The sequence below is a fragment of the Mus caroli genome, unplaced genomic scaffold, assembly GCF_978045245.1.
Source record: "Mus caroli unplaced genomic scaffold, Mus_caroli_1 scaffold_12, whole genome shotgun sequence".
NCBI lineage: Eukaryota > Metazoa > Chordata > Mammalia > Rodentia > Muridae > Mus > Mus caroli.
The window spans coordinates 1,154,630-1,175,277 of record NW_028227267.1 but is presented as its reverse complement, the minus strand read 5'-3'; the positions used below and the strand labels follow the sequence as shown (position 1 = coordinate 1,175,277).

Genomic DNA, 20,648 nt, shown 5'->3' with positions numbered 1-20,648 from the left:
GAAACATGAGTTCTCACCTCCCATACAGCAGTGAAGGTTGCCAGTGCTATCCTGTGGACTCACCGTGCACAGCTGAAGAAGACTATAAGAGGTAGGTTGTCACAATGTCTTTCAGCCTTTCAAGATAAAACAGTTATGGCTCACCCCACTTTGTCTTTTTTGTCTCTTCATGAGATAGTCTCAAACCCCCATAAGTCTGAACTTTGACTATGGAAATTAAGAAAGACTGGAATTAGGGAGCTAATAGCAATCTATCCACAGAGACCCAACCTAACTCCCAGGTAGATTTATTTAAAACACTGTATCCAGAGGTTACTGGGAGATCACTCAATTGCTCCTGTGGAGGAGCACACCCCTCAGGCAATGGACCTAGCATTCTACCCAATCTATGCAGTACTATGCTGATAGCTTATAGCCCTCAAAGTCCCAAAAGCCAGCTGAATATTATGTTTGATGGGGTTGTGAAACCATGTCCTCCTGGGGGAGACTGGTCCTTTCATGGTCCTAGAGAGGAAATCACCATCACCTACCTATCTTTACAGGCAATGCAATCCCATATCCTTAAAGGTTAGAACCTGGCTGGAAGCCAAAGGTCATTATTGAGACACTGGTAGGTCTCAGAAGTCAGGTTATATTTGAATGGTCCATACCCAGTCAGCAAATTTACAATACAAAAGAAACCTGTACATATAATATTCTAGGTCCATCATCATCCCAAACCAACACATCTTGGTACCTCCAAAATATGAGCATCCTAAGATAGCCAGCCCGCCGGTGGAGGGTCCTAAGGTCCCCAGAGGACTCTCCACACTGCAGGCACCCTAGCACACCCAGGATCTTGAGATCACTGGTGAGTGGAACTCAGCATCTGTCCCAAAAAACCCAGAGGGTCCTATGCTAGCAGGAACAGGGACAAAGGAAACCTGCCAGACCAGTGGCTGTGGTTCGTTCTGGTCGGCACCAGCCCCTAGCTATCTTGGGCGTGAACTTGGCAGGACCTAGCACACCAAGGATATTGGGATCACTGATACCAGTCTAAGCAGGAGAGCACGTGGGGAGCAGAAAAACACAGAGCTTCTTGGACAGGGTCCCTTCACACCTTAATCCTCAGCCAAGAGACAGAGCTGAGACCCAGAACCCTGGGCACCTTCCCTGCCAGAAGAGAGTCAGCCTACAAGGAAGGCTCTGACCCCAGAACTCAGGAGGTGGATCTGAGATCCAGACTTCGGTGCACGTTCCGTGCAAGAAGAGAGCTTGCCCTGCAGAGAGTGCTCTGATCACTGGGACTCAGGTGAGAGTTGGACTCCCAGGAGAGATTAACAGAGGGTAAAAAATCACAGGAGGAACAAGCTCCAGACAGACATAGCTAGAACATCTAAAACCAGAGATAACCAGATGGTGAAAGGCAAACTTAAGAATCTTACTAAAAGAAATCAAGAAGACTCGACATCATCAGAACCCAGTATGCCCACCACAGTGAGTCGAGGATACCCCAGCACACCCAAAAAGCAAGATTCAGAATTAAAATCATATCTCATGATGCTGGTAGAGGATTTTAAGAAGGGCATTAATAACTCACTTAAAGAAATTCAGAAGAACACTGCTAAACAGGTAGATGCCCTTAAAAAATTACAGGAAAATATTGCTAAACAGGTAGACACCCTTAAAGGGGAAAACACAAAAATCCCTTAAATAATTACAGGAAAACACAACCAAACAGGTAATGCAATTGAACAAAACCATCCAAAATATAAAAATGGAAGTAGAAACAGTGAAAAAAACCCAAAGGGAGAAAACTCTGGAGATAGAAACCCTAGGAAAGAAATAAGGAACCATAGATGCGAGCATCAGCAACAGAATACAAGAGTTGGAAGAGAAAAATCTCAGGTGCAGAAGATTCTATAGAGAACATGGACACAACAATCAAAGAAAATGTAAAAAGCAAAAAGATCCTAAACCAACACATCCAGGAAATCCAGGACACAATAAGAAGAACAAACCTCGGGATAATAGGTATAGATGAGAATGAAGATTGTCAACGTAAAGGGCCAGTAAATAGCTTCAACAAAATTATAGAAGAATACTTCCCAAACCAAAAGAAAGAGATGCCCATGAACATACAAGAAGCCTACAGAACTCCAAATAGACTGGACCAGAAAAGAAATTCCTCCAGACACATAATAATCAGAACAACAAGTTAACTGAATAAAGATAGAATATTAAAAGCAGTAAGGGAAAAAAAAGTCAGGTAACATATAAAGGCAGACCTATTAGAATTACACCAGACTTCTCAGTAGAGACTATGAAAGCCAGAAGATCCTGGACAGATGTTATACACACCCTAAGAAAATACAAATGCCAGCCCAGGCTACTATACCCAGCAAAACTCTCCATTACCCTATGGTGAAACCAAAGTATTCCATGACAAAAGCAAATTCACACAATATCTTTCCACGAATCCAGCCCTTCAAAGGATAATAAAGGAACAACACCAACACAAGGACAGAAATGACACCCTAGAAAAAGCAAGAGAGTAATCCTTCAACAAACCTAAAAGAAGGCAACCACAAGAACAGAATCCCAACTCTAACAAAAAAAAAAAAAAATAGCAGGAAGCAACAATTATTTTCCTCAATATCTCTTAATATCAATGGACTCAGATGCCAAATGAAAAACATAGACTAGCAGACTGGCTACATATACAGGACCAAACTTTTGCTGCATACAAGAAAACTGCCTCAGGGAAAAAGACAGACACTACATCAGATAAAAAGGCTGGAAAACCATTTTCTAAGCAAACGGTCCAAAGAAAAAAGCTAGAGTAGCTATTCTAATATTGTATAAAATCGACTTCCAACCAAAAGTTATCAAAAAAGACAAGGAGGGGCACTTCATACTCATCAAAGGTAAAATCTTCCAAGATGAACTCCCAATTCTGAATATCTATGCTCTAAATACAAGGGCAGCCACATTCATTAAAGAAACTATAGTAAAGCACACATTGCATCTCACACAATAATAGTGGGAGAAGTCAACACTCCACTATAATCAATGGAGAGATCCTGGAAACAGAACCTAAACAGAGACACATTGAAACTAACATAAGTTATGGAAAAAATGGATTTAACAGATATCTACAGAACATTTTATCCTAAAACAAAAGGATATACCTTCTTCTCAGCACCTCATGGCACCTTCTCCAAAATTGACCATATAATTGGCCACAAAACAGGCCTCAACATATACAAAAAATATTGAAATTATCCCATTCATCCTATCAGGTCACCACTGACTAATGCTGATCTTCAATAATAACATAAATAATAGAAAGCCAACATTCACATGGAAGCTGAACAACACTCTACTCAATGACACCAAAGTCAAAGAAGAAATAGAAAAAGAAATTAAAGACTTTTTAGAGTTTAATGAAAATGAAGCCACAACATACCCAAACTTATGGGACACAATGACAGCATTCCTAAGAGGAAAACACAGCTCTGAGTGCCTCCAAAAAGAAACTAAAGAGAGCAGACACTAGCAGATTGACAGCACACCTAGAACAAAAGGAAGCAAATTCACACAAGAGGAGTAGATGGCAGGAAATAATCATACTCAGGGCTGAAATCAACCAAGTGGAAACAAGAAGAACTATTCACAGAATCAACCAAACAAGGAGCTGGTTCTTTGAGAAAATCAACAAGATAGAAAAACCATTAGCCAGATTCACTAGAGGGCACAGGGATAGTATCCTAATTAACAAAATCAGAAATGAAAACAGAGACATAACAACAGAACATGAAGAAATCCAAAGCATCATCAGGTGCTACTACAAAAGGGTATACTCAACAAAACTAGAAAACCTGAATGAAATGGACAAATTTCTAGACAGATACCAGCTACCAAAGTAAAATCAGGATCAGATTAATGACCTACAAAGCCCCATATCCCCTAAAGAAATAGAAGCAGTTATTAATATTCTCCAAACCAAAAAGCCCAGGACCAGATGGGTTTAGTGCAGAGTTCTATCAGATTTCAAAGAAGACCTAATTGCAATTCTTCTCGAACTATTCTACAAAATAGAAACAGAAGGTAATCCACCCAATTCATTCTATCAAGCCACAATTACTCTGAAACCTAAACCACATAAAGACCCAATAAAGAACGAGAATTTCAGACCAATTTCTCTTATGAATATCGATGAAAAAAATACTCAATGAAATTCTCACTAACTGAATCCAAGAACACATCAAGACAATAATCCATCATGATCAAGTAGACTTCACTCCAGGGATGCAGGGATGGTTTAATATACATAAATTCGTCAACATAATCCACTATATAAACAAACTCAAAGACAAAAACCACATGATCATCTCATTAGATGCTGAGGAAGCACTTGACAAAATCCAACACCCATTCATGATAAAAGTCTTGGAAAGATCAGGAATTCAAAGCCCATATCTAAACATAATAAAAGCAATATACAGCAAACCAGTAGCCAACATCAAACTAAATGGAGAGAAGATGGAAGCAATCCTACGAAAATAAGGGACTAGACAAGGCTGCCCACTTTCTCCCTACCTATTAAATATAGTACTCAGAGTCCTAGCCAGAGCAATTAGACAACAAAAGGAAGTCAAGGGGATCCAAATTGGAAAGGATGAAGTCAAAATATCTCTATTTGCAGATGATATGATAGTATATATAAGTGACCCTAAAAATTCCACCAGTGAACTCCTAAACCTGATAAGCAGCTTCAATGAAGTAGCTGAATATAAAATTAGCTTAAACAAATCAGTGGCCTTTCTCTACACAAAGGATAAACAGGCTGAGAAAGAAATTAGGGAACAACACACTTCAAAATAGTCACAAGTAACATAAAATACCTTGGTGTGACTCTAACTAAGGAAGTGAAAGATCTGTATAATAAGAAGTTCAAGTCTCTGAAGAAAGAAATTAAAGAAGATCTCAGAATATGGAAAGATCTCCCATGCTCGTGGATTGGCAGGATTAATATAGTAAAAGTGGCCATCTTGCCAAAAGCAATCTACAAATTCAATGCAATCCCCATCAAAATTCCAACTCAATTCTTCACAGAGTTAGAAAGGGCAATTTGCAAATTCATCTTGAATAACAAAAAACCTAGGATAGCAAAAACTCTTCTCAAGGATAAAAGAACCTCTGGTGGAATGACCATGCCTGACCTCAATCTTTACTACAGAGCAATTGAGGGGTGTGGGGGGAGAACAAAACAAAAACTGCATGGTACTGGTACAACTACAGATAGGTAGATCAATGAAATAGAATTGAAGACCCAGAAATGAACCCACATACCTATGGTCACTTGGTCTTTGACAAGGGAGATAAAACATCCAGTGGAAAAAAGACAGCATTTTCAAAAAATGGTGCTGGCACAACTGGCAGTTATCATGTAGAAGAATAGGAATTGATCCATTCTTTTCTCCTTGTACGATGCTCAAGTCTAAGTGGACCAAGGAACTCCACAAAAAAACAGAGACTCTGAAACTTATAGAGGAGAAAGTGGGGGAAAACCTTGAAGATATGGGCACAGGGGGGAAATTCCTTAACTGAACAGCAAAGGCTTGTGCTGTATGATCGAGAATCAACAAATGGGACCTCATAAAATTGCAAAACTTCTGTAAGGCAAAAGACACTGTCAATAAGACAAAAAGGCCACCAACAGATTGGGAAAGGATCTTTACCAATCCTAAATCAGATAGGGGACTAATATCCAATATATATATAAAGAACTCAAGAAGAGGGACTCCAGAAAATCAAATAACCCTGTAAAAAAGGGGGTACAGAGCTAAGCAAAGAATTCTCAACTGAGGAATACTGAATGGCTGAGAAGCACCTGAAAAAAATATTCAACTCCTTAATCATCTGGTAAATGCAAATCAAAACAACACTGAGATTCCACCTCACACCAATCAGAATGGCTAACATCAAAAATTCAGGTGACAGCAGATGCTGGTCAGGATGTGGAGAAAGAGGAACACTCCTCCATTGCTGGTGGGATTGCAAGCTGGTACAATCACTCTGGAAATCAGTCTCGTGGTTCCTCAGAAAAATTGGTCATAGTACTACCGGAAGATCCAGCAATTCCTCTCCTGGGCATATACCCAGAAGATGTTCCAAATTGTAGTAAGGACACATGCTCCACTATGTTCATACCAGCCTTATTTATAATAGCCAGAAGCTGGAAAGAACTCAGCTGTCTCTCAACAAAGGAATGGATACAGAAAATGTGGTACATTAACACAATGGAGTACTACTCAGCTATTAAAAACAATGAATTCATGAAATTCTTAGGCAAATGGATGCATCTGGAGGTTGTCACCCTGATTGAGGTAACCCAATCATAAAAGAGCACACATGATATGCACTCACTGATAAGCAGATGTTAGCCCAGAAACTTGGCATATCCAAGATACAATTTGCAAGACAGGAAGACCAAAGTATGGATACTTCACTCCTTCTTGGGATGGAGTTGCAGAGACAAAGTTTGGAGCTGAGTCAGAAGGAGGGACCATCCAGAGACTGCCCCACCTGGGGATCCATCCCATATACAACCACCATCCCTAGACACTATGGCATGTGCCAGAAAGATTTTGCTGACAGATTTTCCTGATATAGTTCTCTCTTGTGAGGCTATGCCAGTGCCTAGCAAATACAGAAGTGGATGCTCACAGTCATCTATTGGATGGAGCACAGGGCCCCTAGTGAGGGACCTAGAGAAAGTACCCATGCAGCTAATGGTGTCTGCAATCCTATAGGAGGAACAATATGAACTAACCAGTTCCCCCTTGAGTTGTGTCTCTAGTTGCATATGTAGCAGAGTATGGCCTAATCGACAGAGGCCCTTGGTCTTGTGAAGATCATATGCCCCAGTACAGGGGAATCCCAGGGCCAGGAAGCAGGAGTGGGTGGGTTGCGGAGCAACCCAACTATATATATAAAGATAGCAAGCCCCCAAACTCCAATTTCCCTGGAATTCCTTCAGTAGCCTCAAAGATAAAGGCCCAACAAAAGCCAGACTTAGTGTTTGGGATGCTAGAAATAGTTTAACAGTTCTTTAACCATTCTCAACCTGACATAGGTCAGAACTGTTGGCTGTGCCCAGACCACAAGCCCCCATACTATGTTGGGATTGGAACCAACAAAACAAAAAGTTCCACTTTAATCCTAACAGCTGTAAATGGGACGATGTAAGCTCACCCTAGGGATATTTCACGAGAAGGTTGCCTGTTTGATATCATCAAGATACCCTCCTTGATAGTTCCCCTATGCAGATTACTGCAGCCATTGCTAAGCAGGTTAATTCCAGGAAAGGCAATTAAGTGTATTTCCTGGCCCCAGAGTCTATCTAGCTTGCTTGCACTAACAGCTTAACCAAGTATACATCTTCTTAATTGTTTGTCCTGGAAGAAATCCTATTCCTTTTCATCATTGTATATGTTATACTACAGATGTTCATCCATAATGGAGTAGAAAGCAAGGTCTGCCTAAATCTAGATTCTAGGCTTCCCCATACACTACAAACAGTCCACATTCTTATTCCCTATTGGTGGGGCAGGCATAGCAGGCTCTTCTGTAGTTGGAACTTTAGCCCTAGCTATGAGGATAACAACTTTAAGGAACTCAATATTCTAGTAGACATAGATATAGGCCATCAGGAAAACTCTTCTTCCTGCCTGGAAGCCCAGTTAGATTCCTTAGCTGATGTTGCTCTGCAGAATCAAAGAGATTTGCATCTCCTCTTTATGAAACAAGAAGGCTTTTGTATGACACTGGGAGAAATTTGTTGCTGCAATGCCAAGAATTCAGAGATAATTAAAGAAAGTTTATCCATAGTCAAAAATTACCTTCAGAAAAGAAAAAGGAGATGTCAATTATCTAACAACTGGTACCAATCTTTTGTTCTCCTAGTCTGCCTGGTTAACTACTCGACTTACAGCCATTAATCCATTTGCTGGTAGCTCTCACTATAGGACCCTGCTTGGTTAACTATCCACTTAGCTATGTAAAACAGATACTAAATTCTGTTAAATTACTGGTACTAAGGAGATAATATAACCCCTTGACTCCAGATGAAACTACCATTTGACTCACACCAGTAGAACCAGTGGGGAATGTAGCAAACCCTCAGACACCAGTAGGTCTGTAGACCGTAACACAACTGACACCTTGATGAAAGTACCATTCAAACCTTGGGACTGAGATGTAGGCAGAAACACCTGCCAAAATGAGAACAAAAACCTCATTCATCAAAGTCCATAGTTCTGGGAAATTCTATAAACATACTAATCCTGCTTTTTTGACTTCTGTAATTCTGCTTCTGGCTACTATTCTTGGTAACTGATGTGTGTTAACCCAGCATGTGGTTTTGTGCTTAGAAGTTCATCCTGAGAAAGTCTCGTTGTGCAGTTGGGTCCTGAAGACCTAGTATAGTCACTGGCCTGCTAATAAACGGTTTCTATTTACTTTAACCTTTGTCCAAGTGTTCCTCTCTGGTGGTTACCCCACAACACCCACTAAAACCAAGAAGTGCTGCCCACATATTCATGAGTATGGATCCATCCACCAGAACAAGTCCTGTTGAGATGACAACATTGCACAGTACTTATCCTCATCCTCTGGCTCCTACATTCTTCTAGTTTCCTCTTCAGCAATATTCTCTGAAGCTTGGAGAATGCAGCTATAGATACCCCATTTATGGTAAAGTGTTCAATATTCACTTATTCCCTGCATTTGAACTAGTTGTGAGTCTCTGTGTTAACCATTATCCATTGGGGAAAAAAAAGTTCCTGTCCAGGTTGAAATTAGCACTAATCCTGGAATATAAACAAATATTTAGAAGATATTTGGACAACATGAACATGTAGCAAAACAACAGTAGTAGATGTTCTGCTCCCACCTTCATCTACCCCACCCTAGCAAAATGGTAAACACTAAGACCTTCAGGATAGGTCTTAAGGCTGTGGGAAAGAACTCTGAAAACATGAGTTTAACAATGTATAATTTCTCAACTATGCAAAATATAAGATTGCAGTATGAATTATATGAGAGGCTTCACAGACCTAAAGAAACAAAGGTCGGTGCTCTATGAACCAGCTTGTCAGAAAGATATTAAGGAAGGAGATGAAGAGATTTCAGGAGTGGTGACTGCAGGGCAAAAATCCCACTCAGCTAAATTTGTGCTTACAAAGGCAAGCAGGGTCCTGAGTTCAAGGTCAGCCTGGGACAGAGTAAATTTATGTCTGGGTGTAGTGGGGATGATAATCTCAGAGCAAAATTCTGCTCAGCTAGCTTATTGTCTGTGCTTACAAAGTCAGAAAATTCAATGGTTTAAAAAAAAAAAGTGTACTTGTTGTCTTTTTGTAAGAATCAAGGGGCTAAAGTCATAAAATGCTGACTCGTGGGATAATCAAAAGCAACCCTATGTAAATGATTAAATTATGTAAATAAAAGACTAGACTTTGGTTTGCAAAAGAGAGCTACCCAGAGAGAACTGCTTGGAGAATGAACACAGCTCTTTTAGAATTTTTCTAGCAAGATTACTGACTTTGATCAGAAAACTCAAGAATTTTTTTCTAGCAGCTATTCTGACTTTGGTCAGAAAAGCCATGAGCTATATCCAGAGAACTTACAGAATTTTCCTAGCAAGAGAGAGCTGTCTCAAGCAAACTACAGAGCTAAGTGCTATCCACAGAGAGCTTTCTGGGTTGCCGTCTCAAGCAGAATACAAGGCCATCAGCTCATACTCACAATTGACTTGAGAGTCATTTTTCAATGTTCCTACACACCCCTTCTTCAGAATCCCCAACAAATCTGAGGCTGGAACTTGGTACCCTAACAATCATTACATTATTTCACCAGAAAGTACACCTTGCCTGGAAGATTGGCATTATAGCATCTTCTAACATTGTGAAAGTTAGTGACCAATGAGGAAGATCCAAGTCAGTTCCAGTTGGATTTCTCTATACTCTATAATAAATATATATGGTGTCTTCAACAATAGGATTTTGCCATCCAGTGATGTTAAAAATCAATAACAATGGCAATAACCTGTCATGTTTGGAAAGCCTCTGGCTTCCATGACAAACAATTCAAGGCAGGTCTCCTATACCTAGTACTGAGATTTTTATTTGATAACCTATATCTTCTGGGAAGAGAAGCATTGTATACCCATGCAGAGTACCTCTAGAGAAAAGTTTCTAAAGTTGTTTTTGCCTTGCCTAGAAAGGAGGTCAAAGGTGAAGCCTAGGAGACACATTCAGCAATGTTGCACAAAGACATGAGAATAAATGATTTTAGCATCCTGAAATGAAGAGCATAGAGATCTCACCATAGCTACCCACCTACCCAGAGAACTTCCAGGCTTTCACTGTCTCTTTTCTGAATCACCCACATTACAGAATATCAGTCATTGTGTAATTAGATAACAGATTGTGAGGTGCCCAATCAGAAACAAACTTTACAGGAGGAGAGAGAAAATCAAGGTGATGACCATGGAGAACAAAATGAGAAGGAGAGGTGGAGTTCCTGCTGCATGAACACCTATCCTGCTATAGAGCCCATTTCTTCCATAAATAGTACGACTCTGTAACTCCATAGGTCAGAAACAGTGTTCTGTGTCTTCCCATCTAGCACCACAAACCCCCACAAGATTTATTTGTGGCTAGGGACCCTTAAATCCCTATCAAAATTCTGGAAACCTCTACTTTAGAAAATCTTATATTTATTATCCAGGCTATTTTTCAGAGTGATAAGCTACTGAGTCTCCTAAGTGTCATCTATGGTACACAGGGATAAGATCAGGAATAAACCTGGGAAGACAGGAATAGAAAGCTTAAGAACCATCTTTTCTTGCTGGTACATGGTAACATGAGCTTTAGCCTCTAAATTCCAATTAAAAACTTCCTCAGTTTCTTGTGAGACTGGTATTGAACATTGAATTGCATTGTGTGAGAAGAGTGGCAAGTTGAATTCATGTTTACTTTTTTCTCACTCCTCTGTCAGGAGGCTTAACTAGGACTCTAACCATTCCATATGAGACATGATCCAAGGACACAGAAACAGTGAATCTTCAAAAGGCTTGAAGTGGTATTCTTGGGTTCCTGTCAGATAGAGCATTGTTGTTGCCTGTTATCACATCCATGATTAGTTAGAAACTACTCAGAAGCCAGCATAAACTCAAAGAAAAAAAATGCACCACAGTTGCCATCAATATATGAAAAATTGTTCCCTATCACCAACCCAAGATGTTTAAGCAAAGACAACAAAAACGTAAGAAAACCATAGTCTCAAGACAAACAACCTTTCAACTCTGCTCCAGCCTGGTTACCATCACTCTGTGTCCTCAGCAGCTGACTCCCTGCACCCACTGTCCCTGCTGCTCTGTCTTAGATTTTCCAGAAACGTGTGAGGTGAGCCGCAGGAGGATTTAGCTTGTGTAGCACGTGCTTTGAATGCACAATCATTCCATGTAAAGGCAGAAGGGCCAGAAAAAATAAAGTCTGCCATCTGTCTTGCTGAAACAGTCATCTAAGAAGCTCGTTAGGGAACCTCTGTGCAGCTATGAATCAGCCTGGATGATCTGAGCCATTACCAGTGAGAGTGATGTGCCAGAATCAAAAACCAACTCTCAAGTGAGGACAATACAGCCAAAAAAATTACAGGATAGTCTAACATGCCAGGGACATGATAGTGCTGTCAGTTCATCCAAATGGTGTTGAATATCCCAGGAGCTATTAAGAGTCTGTATCATCTACTTAGTCTCAGTTGACTTGCCTCTGGTTGGAACTATGTGTTGGTTGTTTTCCCAGGCACAAATTTGTTTTAACCAAAATTAGCCTTAATCAGCTTGGCTGAGTAATAAGACAGCCAGAATCTACAGCCAACATGCTGGCTTCTACAACAATTTATAACTTAGAGGAGAACAGAACATTTTTTGTTGTTGTTCTGCAATGAATTAATCCATCTCCTACATTCCAGGATGTTCTTATTCAATGTTGTGAGGCTAGACTGGAAGCTTGAAAGAGTCAGAGCTTGAGGCAAGCATTTTGAAGTTCTTCTATAAGACCTCAGCAACTTCTATGTGAGTGTCTTGAGAGTCTCGGGATCTGGGAAGATGACTTGCTTTGGAAGTCTATCAAAAGTAAGCATAATTAGATTCTGACCACTCAAATGTGTTGGTGTAACTTTTTCTTCTCAATAGTAATTATGAGTCAGATACACACACACACACACACACACACACACACACACACACACACACACACACATATATATATATATATGAATTGATGGCATACAGCTTATATTTTCCCAAATTCAGTCCTCCATGTCATCTCCAGAAGTCCCTGACAGATACATCTCATGTAAACAGGAAAATACTGAGGCAGACATGGTGAGGAAAAAGAAACACTATCATTCATGAAAGTATAGTGTGCATGGCATAAAAACAGAATTCCTGCAGAATCCTGCATGGTTGTATGTGGCTATAACCCAGTTTTCAGGAGGCAGATGCAAAGTATGGGAGCATGTGAATATAACTCAATACTCAGGAGGCATATACAAAGTATTTGACTGTGGTCACTCACTTTCCCCTAAATCCCCCTAGATCACTTCCACCTCTTCCCAACTTCCCATGCCTCCTTTTTAAATAACCCCTCCAATGAAATCTGAGTTACCCATAGATTCATAGGTGTGGGCCTAAACTCACATGAACTATGAGCACCAACTGTGGAGCTTAACAGAAAGTTCTCAGAAAAGGAAACACAAATGGCTACTAAACAATTTTTAAACAATTTTTATTAGATATTTTCCTCATTTACAATTCAAATGCTATCCCAAAAGTCCCTTATACCCTCCCCCACACTGCTCTTCAACCCACCCACTCCTGCTTCCTGGCCCTGGTATTCCCCTGTATTGGGGCATATGATCTTTGCAAGACCAAGGGCCTCTCCTCCATTGATGGCCAATTAGGCCATCTTCTGCTACATATGCAGCTAGAGACACAAGCTCACAGAGTATTGGTTAGTTCATATTGCTGTTCCTCCTATAGGGTTACAGACCCCTTCAGCTCCTTGGGTACTTTCTCTAGCTCCTTCATTGGGGGCCCTGTGTTCCATCCAATAGATGACTCTGAGGCTCCACTTCTGTATTTGCCAGGCACTGGCATAGCCTAACTAGAGTCAGCTAAATCAGGGTCCTGTTGGCAAAATCTTGCTGGCATATGCAATCGTGTCTGTGTTTGGTGGTTGATCCCCAAATGGTATGGATGGATACCCATATCCATCCATGGTATGGATCCCCAGATGGGTCAGTCTCCGCATGGTCCTTCCTTCTATCTCATCTCCAAACTTTGTCTCTGTAACTCCTTACATAGGTATTTTGTTCCCCATTCTAAGGAAATAAACAAAATTAGAAAGAACATAACAACAGACACCATGGAAATCCAGAGAATCATAAGGGCATACTTTAAAAGCCAGTACTTCAACTACCAGACCCAGGCTTTATAGCTAGCATTTCAAATGTAAATGAATAAGATATCTAATAAAAATAAATAAATAAATAAAATTACTTCCCCCAACTGGAAATGTAAAATAAATGGATAATTTTCCCAAATATAAATCTTATCAAAGTTAAATCAAGATCACACAAACAATTTAAACAGACCTATCAACCCTCAGTGAAATAGAAACAGTTATTACAAATGTTTCATGCAAATAAAATAAAAAAAAATAAAATAAGCAAAGCCCAGGGCCAGATGGTTTTAACACAGAATTCTACCAGATTTTCAAACAAGAGTTAATGTCAATACATCTCAAATTATTCCAGAAAATAGAAACAGAAGGAGCACTGCCTAGTTCATTTCCAAACTATGTAAAGACCCAACAAACAAAGAGAATAACAGACTAATTTCCCATATAATATAATGCATATTCCCATTAAACATAAATGCATAATTTCTCAATAAAATACTTGCAAACCAAATCCAAAAACATATTAAAAAGATCATCCATCATAACCAAGTAGGCTTCATCCCAGAGATGCAGGAATGGTGCAACATGAATTGAGAAGTATAATCTACCATATAAACTAACTGAAAGACAAAGCTACATGATCATCACACCAGATTCAGAAATGACCTTTCTGCATCTAACACCCCTCTATGATAAAAGTCTTGGAAAGTTTGAAGATATAAGAGACATATCTCAAAATAGTAAAACAGTTTACACCAAAAGCATAACCAAAATCAATTTAAGTAGAGAGAAACTCAAAGCAATTCCACTAAAATCAGGATCAAGACCAAGTTGCTCACTCTCTTCATAACTGTTCAGTATAGTATTTGAAGTCTTATCTAGAGCAATAAGACAACTGAAAGAGATCAAGGGGATACCCTTTGGAAGGGAAGAAGTCAAAGTATCTTTATTTGCAAATAATATGATTGTATATATAAGTTACCCCAAACATTCCCCTGGGAAAAATTCCCACAGATGATAAACACTTTCAGAAAAGTGGCTGGACACAAAATTAACTCAGAAAAATCAGTAGCACTCCTATATACAAATGTCTAATGGGCTGACAAAGAAATCATTGAAACAACACCTTTCACAGTAGCCTCAAACAACGTAAAACATCTTGGGATAATTCTAACCAAGCAAGTGAAAGACTCATGTGATTAAAAACTTTAAGAAAATGAAAAAATAAATTGAAGATCTCTGAAGATGGCAAGATTTCCCATGCTCATGGTTCAGTAGGATTAACATAATAATAATGCCATCCTACCAAAGTCAGTCTACAGATTCAATGCAATCTCCATCAAAATTCCAACACAGTTATTTACATATCTTGAAAGTATAATTCTCAGCTTCATATGACTAAACAAAATATCTAGGATAGCAAAGACAAGCCTGAACAACTAAAAAAGACTTACCATTCTCAATTTCAAGTTGCACTATAATACTATAATAATAAAAACAGCTAGGTATTGTCACAAAAGCAGACATTGATAAATGGAATAGAATTGAAGACCTAGACAAATCCATTCACTTATGGAAAAACATCTGATTTTTTTAATCAAGAAGTCAGAAATATGGACTAGATGAAAATTACACTTCAACAAATGGTGCTGATCTAACTGGATATCAGCATGTAGAAGAATGCAAATAGATCAACTCTCACTGCCCTGCACAAAACTCAACTCCAAATGGATCAAAGATCTCAACCTATAACCAGATACACTAAAACTTAGAAGAGAAAGTGGGGAATAGCCTTGAACTAATTGTCACTAGAAAATACTTTCTAAACAGGCTATTGTTATCACAGGCACTGAAATCATCAATTAATAAATGGGACCACATGGGACTGAAAGGATTCTGTAAGGCAAAGCATACCACTATTTAGACAAAGAAGGCAACAGAATAGGAAAAGATCTTCACCAACTACACATCCAATAAAGAACTAATATGCTAAATATATTTTTAACTCAAAAAACTAGATACTGAAAAACCAAACCAAATAATCCAATTAAAATGGATGTGTGTGTGTGTGTGTGTGTGTGTGTGTGTGTCTGTGTCTGTGTCTGTGTCTGTGTGTGTGTGTCTGTGTGTATCTGAGAGTTTAGAAGTCTCAGTAGAAAAAATTCAAATGGCTGAGTTATCCTTAGCTATCAGGGAAATGCAAATTAAAACTACTTTAATTTTTTTCCTTACACCTGGTAGAATGGCTAAGATAACAAAATAAGTGGCAGTTCATGCTGGTGAGGATATGGAGCAAGGGGAACACTCCTCCATTACAGGCACAAGTGAAAACTTGTACTGCCAGTTTAGAAATGAATATTGCAGTTCCTTAAAAAACTGGGAACATCAAAATCCAGCTATCCCACTCCTGGGCATATGCTTAAACAAGGACACTTGCTCAAATATGTTCAGTGTGACTTTATTCGTAATAGCCAGAAACTGGAAACAACTATATGTCCCTCTGCAAAATAATAAATCACAAATCTCTTCTCTAACCTTTCTTCCCCAATGCATCCCATTATCCCAGAATACAAGTAGGCATCCCTGTTAACATACCAGCTAGACTGGTGAGGAAAAGAACCATAAATTGAAAACAACCTAGATGGTCCTCTGTCCCAGGATTTCCCCTGTCTAATTATATTAATGCAGAGAAGGTCTGTGATTAATCAGGAAAAAGGGAGGAAGAGCAGAGAATTGCGGGGGGTGGGGGGAGGTCAGTCTCATGAAGGGAGAGAATCAACATGGTGTTATCAAAAGGTTAGAATAATTGGGTTAGAGCTCTATTATTATCAACTGGCTCTGAAATTATTGTATTGATGTCTTATAAATTGTCTTATTATTGACACATAAATCTGATTGGCTAATTAAGCTTTAAGAGTCTTGATTCTACCGGTAATTAGGTGTTGAGATGGCTAACCAGGGGTGCATGAAAGCTAGAGGAATTTGGGGGGTGGTGTCCAAGAGATGGCCTTGTGGGAGCCCTGTGGCCTCATGGGGCCAGAGAGTTGGTAGACTGAGAGACCAAGTGAGTGAGATCACCTGGTGCTGGGGGTGGGGGGTTGGGTAGCTCCAGAAAGCTGGTGGTGGTACTACTCAACTACTTAAAAAAGGATATCATTACATTTTCAGGCAAATGGATAGAATTAGAAAAAGTTATTCTGAGCAATGTAATTCAGGCCCAGAAGGATAAGTATGGTATGTATTCACTTATAACTGGATATTATCTGTTAAGTAAATAATTACCAAGCTACAATCTATCCTGGGAGGTTAGATGTAGAGAAAGGGACTAGGGAAAACACAAAGCTCTCCCTGGGAGGGAAAAATAGAATAGATTTTATGGGTGGACGTGGAGTATGGAAACAGGCCAATAGGAGAATCAGGTAAGGAGGAGAGGAGAGCGAGTTGACAAAGAAAATATGGGGAGAGACAGCTAGAATTGAGAGCCTTTTGAAGGGTGTTATGAAAACCTAGTGTAGTAGAAACTTCTTAAAATATATGAAGATGATCCTAGTGAAGACTCTAAATAATGAGGGAGATTATAGGTTTAGATTTTTAAAGTAAGAATTCTTAAACAGTTTAATGTCCCCTCTAATCCACCACCCACCAAAGGTAAAGCAAAGGATGATGTGGACTTGTTTAGAAATATTTTGAGCCGGGCGTGGTGGTGCACGCCTTTAATCCCAGCACTCAGGAGGCAGAGGCAGGTGGATTTCTTAGTTCGAGGCCAGCCTGGTCTACAAAGTGAGTTACAGATACAGAGAAACCCTGTCTCGAAAAAAAAAAAAAAAAACAAAAAAAAAAAACAAAAAACAAAAAAAAAAAACAAAGAAAGAAAGAAATATTTCTTTGGAGTAAATCCAACCTTTCAGGATATCAGCAGTTCTGTTCAAATAAATCAGCAGCTCAATCCATTTGAAAACACCATTCACAAATCAGCAACAGCAGGACTCATAAACACCATTCATGAATCAACAATACCAGGTCGATCCAGAAGAAACTGCAAAGCTCTGTTAATTTTCTATAGTCTGCAGAAGCAGCAAGAAATCACCAGAACGCTCTTCCGGCCAGACCGACACCAGGGTACCTAGAGCGCAGGGTCGGCTGACACCCGCCAGCTACCCACCACCCCCGCCACAGGACTTTGAGACTTCTAGTGAGTGGAACACAGCTTCTGCTCCAATCCAATCACACGGGACCTGAGACTGCTTTGGTTGGGGAGGGAGAAATCCGACCTGAGTAGGGCCACAAGCCTCTTCCGGTCAGAACAGCACCTGGGTAGCTAGGGCGCAGGGTCGGCTGACACTCACCAGCTACCCACAACACCCGCCACAGGATCTTAAGACTTCTGGTGAGTGGAACACAGCTTCTGCTCCAATCCAATTGCACGCGGGACCTGAGACTGCATTAGTTAGGGAAACAGAAAACTGGCCTGAGTAGGGCCACAGGCCTCTTCCGGCCAGACCAGCACCGGGGTAGCTAGGGCACAGAGTCGGCTGACACCCGCCAGCTAGCCAGCTACCCACGACACCCGCCACAGGATTTTGAGACTTCGGGTGAGTGGAACACAGAGTCTACTCCAATCTTTAAACAGTGACAAGGATAACAACTAACCCCAGAGATTACCAGATGGCGAAAGGTAAACGTAATAATCTAACTAACAGAAACCAAGACCACTCATCATCATCAGAACCCAGCACTCCCACTTCGCCCAATCCAGGGCACCCCAACACACCGGAAAAGCTAGACACGGATCTAAAAGCATATCTCATGATGATGGTAGAGGACATCAAGAAGGACTTAAATAACTCACTTAAAGAAATACAGGAGAACACTGCTAAACAAGTCGAAGACATTAAAGGGGAAACACAAAAATCCCTTAAAGAATTGCAGGAAAACACAACCAAACAGGTGATGGAATTGAATAAAACCATCCAAGACCTAAAAAGGGAAGTAGACACAATAAAGAAAACCCAAAATGAGGCAACACTGGAGATAGAAACCCTAGGAAAGAAATCTGGAAACATAGATGCGAGAATCAGCAACAGAATACAAGAGATGGAAGAGAGAATCTCAGGTGCAGAAGATTCCATAGAGAACATCGGCACAACAATCAAAGAAAATGGAAAATGCAAAAAGATCCCAATTCAAAACATCCAGGAAATACAGGACACAATGAGAAGACCAAACCTACGGATAATAGGAGTGGATGAGAATGAAGATTTTCAACTCAAAGGACCAGCAAACATCTTCAACAAAATTATAGAAGAAAACTTCCCAAATCTAAAGAAACAGATGCCCATGAACATACAAGAAGCCTACAGAACTCCAAATAGACTGGACCAGAAAAGAAATACCTCCCGACACATAATAATCAGAACAACAAATGCACTAAATAAAGATAGAATACTAAAAGCAGTAAGAGAAAAAGGCCAAGTAACATATAAAGGCAAGCCTATCAGAATTACACCAGATTTTTCACCAGAGACTATGAAAGCCAGAAGATCCTGGACAGATGTTATACAGACACTAAAAGAACACAAATTCCAGCCCAGGCTACTATACCCAGCCAAACTCTCAATTAACATAGATGGAGAAACCAAAGTATTCCATGACAAAACCAAATTCACACATTATCTCTCCACGAATCCAGCCCTTCAAAGGATAATAACAGGAAAAAACCAATACAAGGACAGGAACCACGCCCTAGAAACAACAAGAAGGTAATCCCTCAACAAACCTAAAAGAAGACAGCCACAAGAACAGAATGCCAACTTTAACAACAAAAATAACAGGAAACAACAATTACTTTTCCTTAATATCTCTTAATATCAATGGACTCAACACCCCGATAAAAAGACATAGACTAACAAACTGGCTACACAAACAAGACCCAACATTTTGCTGCTTACAGGAAACTCATCTCAGAGAAAAAGATAGATACTACCTCAGAATGAAAGGCTGGAAAACAATTTTCCAAGCAAATGGTAGGAAGAAACAAGCTGGAGTAGCCATTCTAATATCTGGTAAGATTGACTTCCAACCCAAAGTCATCAAAAAAGACAGGGAGGGTACTTCATACTCACCAAAGGTAAAATCCTCCAAGAGGAATTATCATTCCTGAATATCTATGCTCCAAATACAAAGGCAGCCACATTCATTAAAGAAACTTTAGTAAATCTCAAAGCACACATTGTACCTCATACAATAATAGTGGGAGACTTCAACACACCACTTTCACCAATGGACAGATCATGGAAACAGAAACCAAACAGGGACACAGTGAAACTAACAGAAGTTATGAATCAAATGGATCTGGCAGATATCTACAGAACATTCTATCCTAAAACAAAAGGATATACCTGCTTCTCAGCACCTCATGGTACCTTCTCCAAAACTGACCACATAATTGGTCGCAAAATAGGCCTCAACAGATACAATAATATTGAAATTGTCCCATGCATCCCATCAGATCACCATGGACTAAGGCTGATCTTCAATAACAAAATAAATAATAGAAAGCCAACATTCACGTGGAAACTGAACAACACTCTTCTCAATGATACCTGGGTCAAGGAAGGAATAAAGAAAGAAATTAAGGACTTTTTAGAGTTCAATGAAAATGAAGCCACAACATATCCAAATTATGGGACGCAATGAAAGCATTTCTAAGAGGAAAACGCATAGCTCTGAGTGCCTCCAAAAGGAAACTAGAGAGAGCACACATTAGCAGCTTGACAACACACCTAAAAGCACTAGAACAAAAGGAAGCAAATTCACCCAAGAGGAGTAGACGGCAGGAAATAATCAAACTCAGGGGTGAAATCAACCAAGTGGAAACAAGAAAAACTATTCAAAGAATCAACCAATCAAGGAGCTGGTTCTTTGAGAAAATCAACAAGATAGATAAACCCTTAGCCAGACTCACTAGAGGGCACAGGGAAAGCATCCTAATTAACAAAATCAGAAATGAAAAAGGAGACATAACAACAGATCCTGAAGACATCCAAAACACCATGAGATCCTTCTACCAAAGGCTATACTCAACAAAACTGGAGAACCTGGATGAAATGGAGAAGTTCCTAGACAGATACCAGGTAC

The 20,648-nt window shown here is 39.8% G+C and overlaps 1 non-coding gene across 1 annotated transcript; it reads left to right on the top strand.

Annotated features, from left to right (window-relative positions):
• Window positions 1-9,541: 9,541 nt before the first annotated feature.
• LOC115029272 (U7 small nuclear RNA) lies at window positions 9,542-9,604 on the top strand. Its single transcript, XR_003834850.1, has one exon. It is a non-coding gene; the product is annotated as a U7 small nuclear RNA (small nuclear RNA).
• The last annotated feature ends 11,044 nt before the right edge of the window (window positions 9,605-20,648 follow it).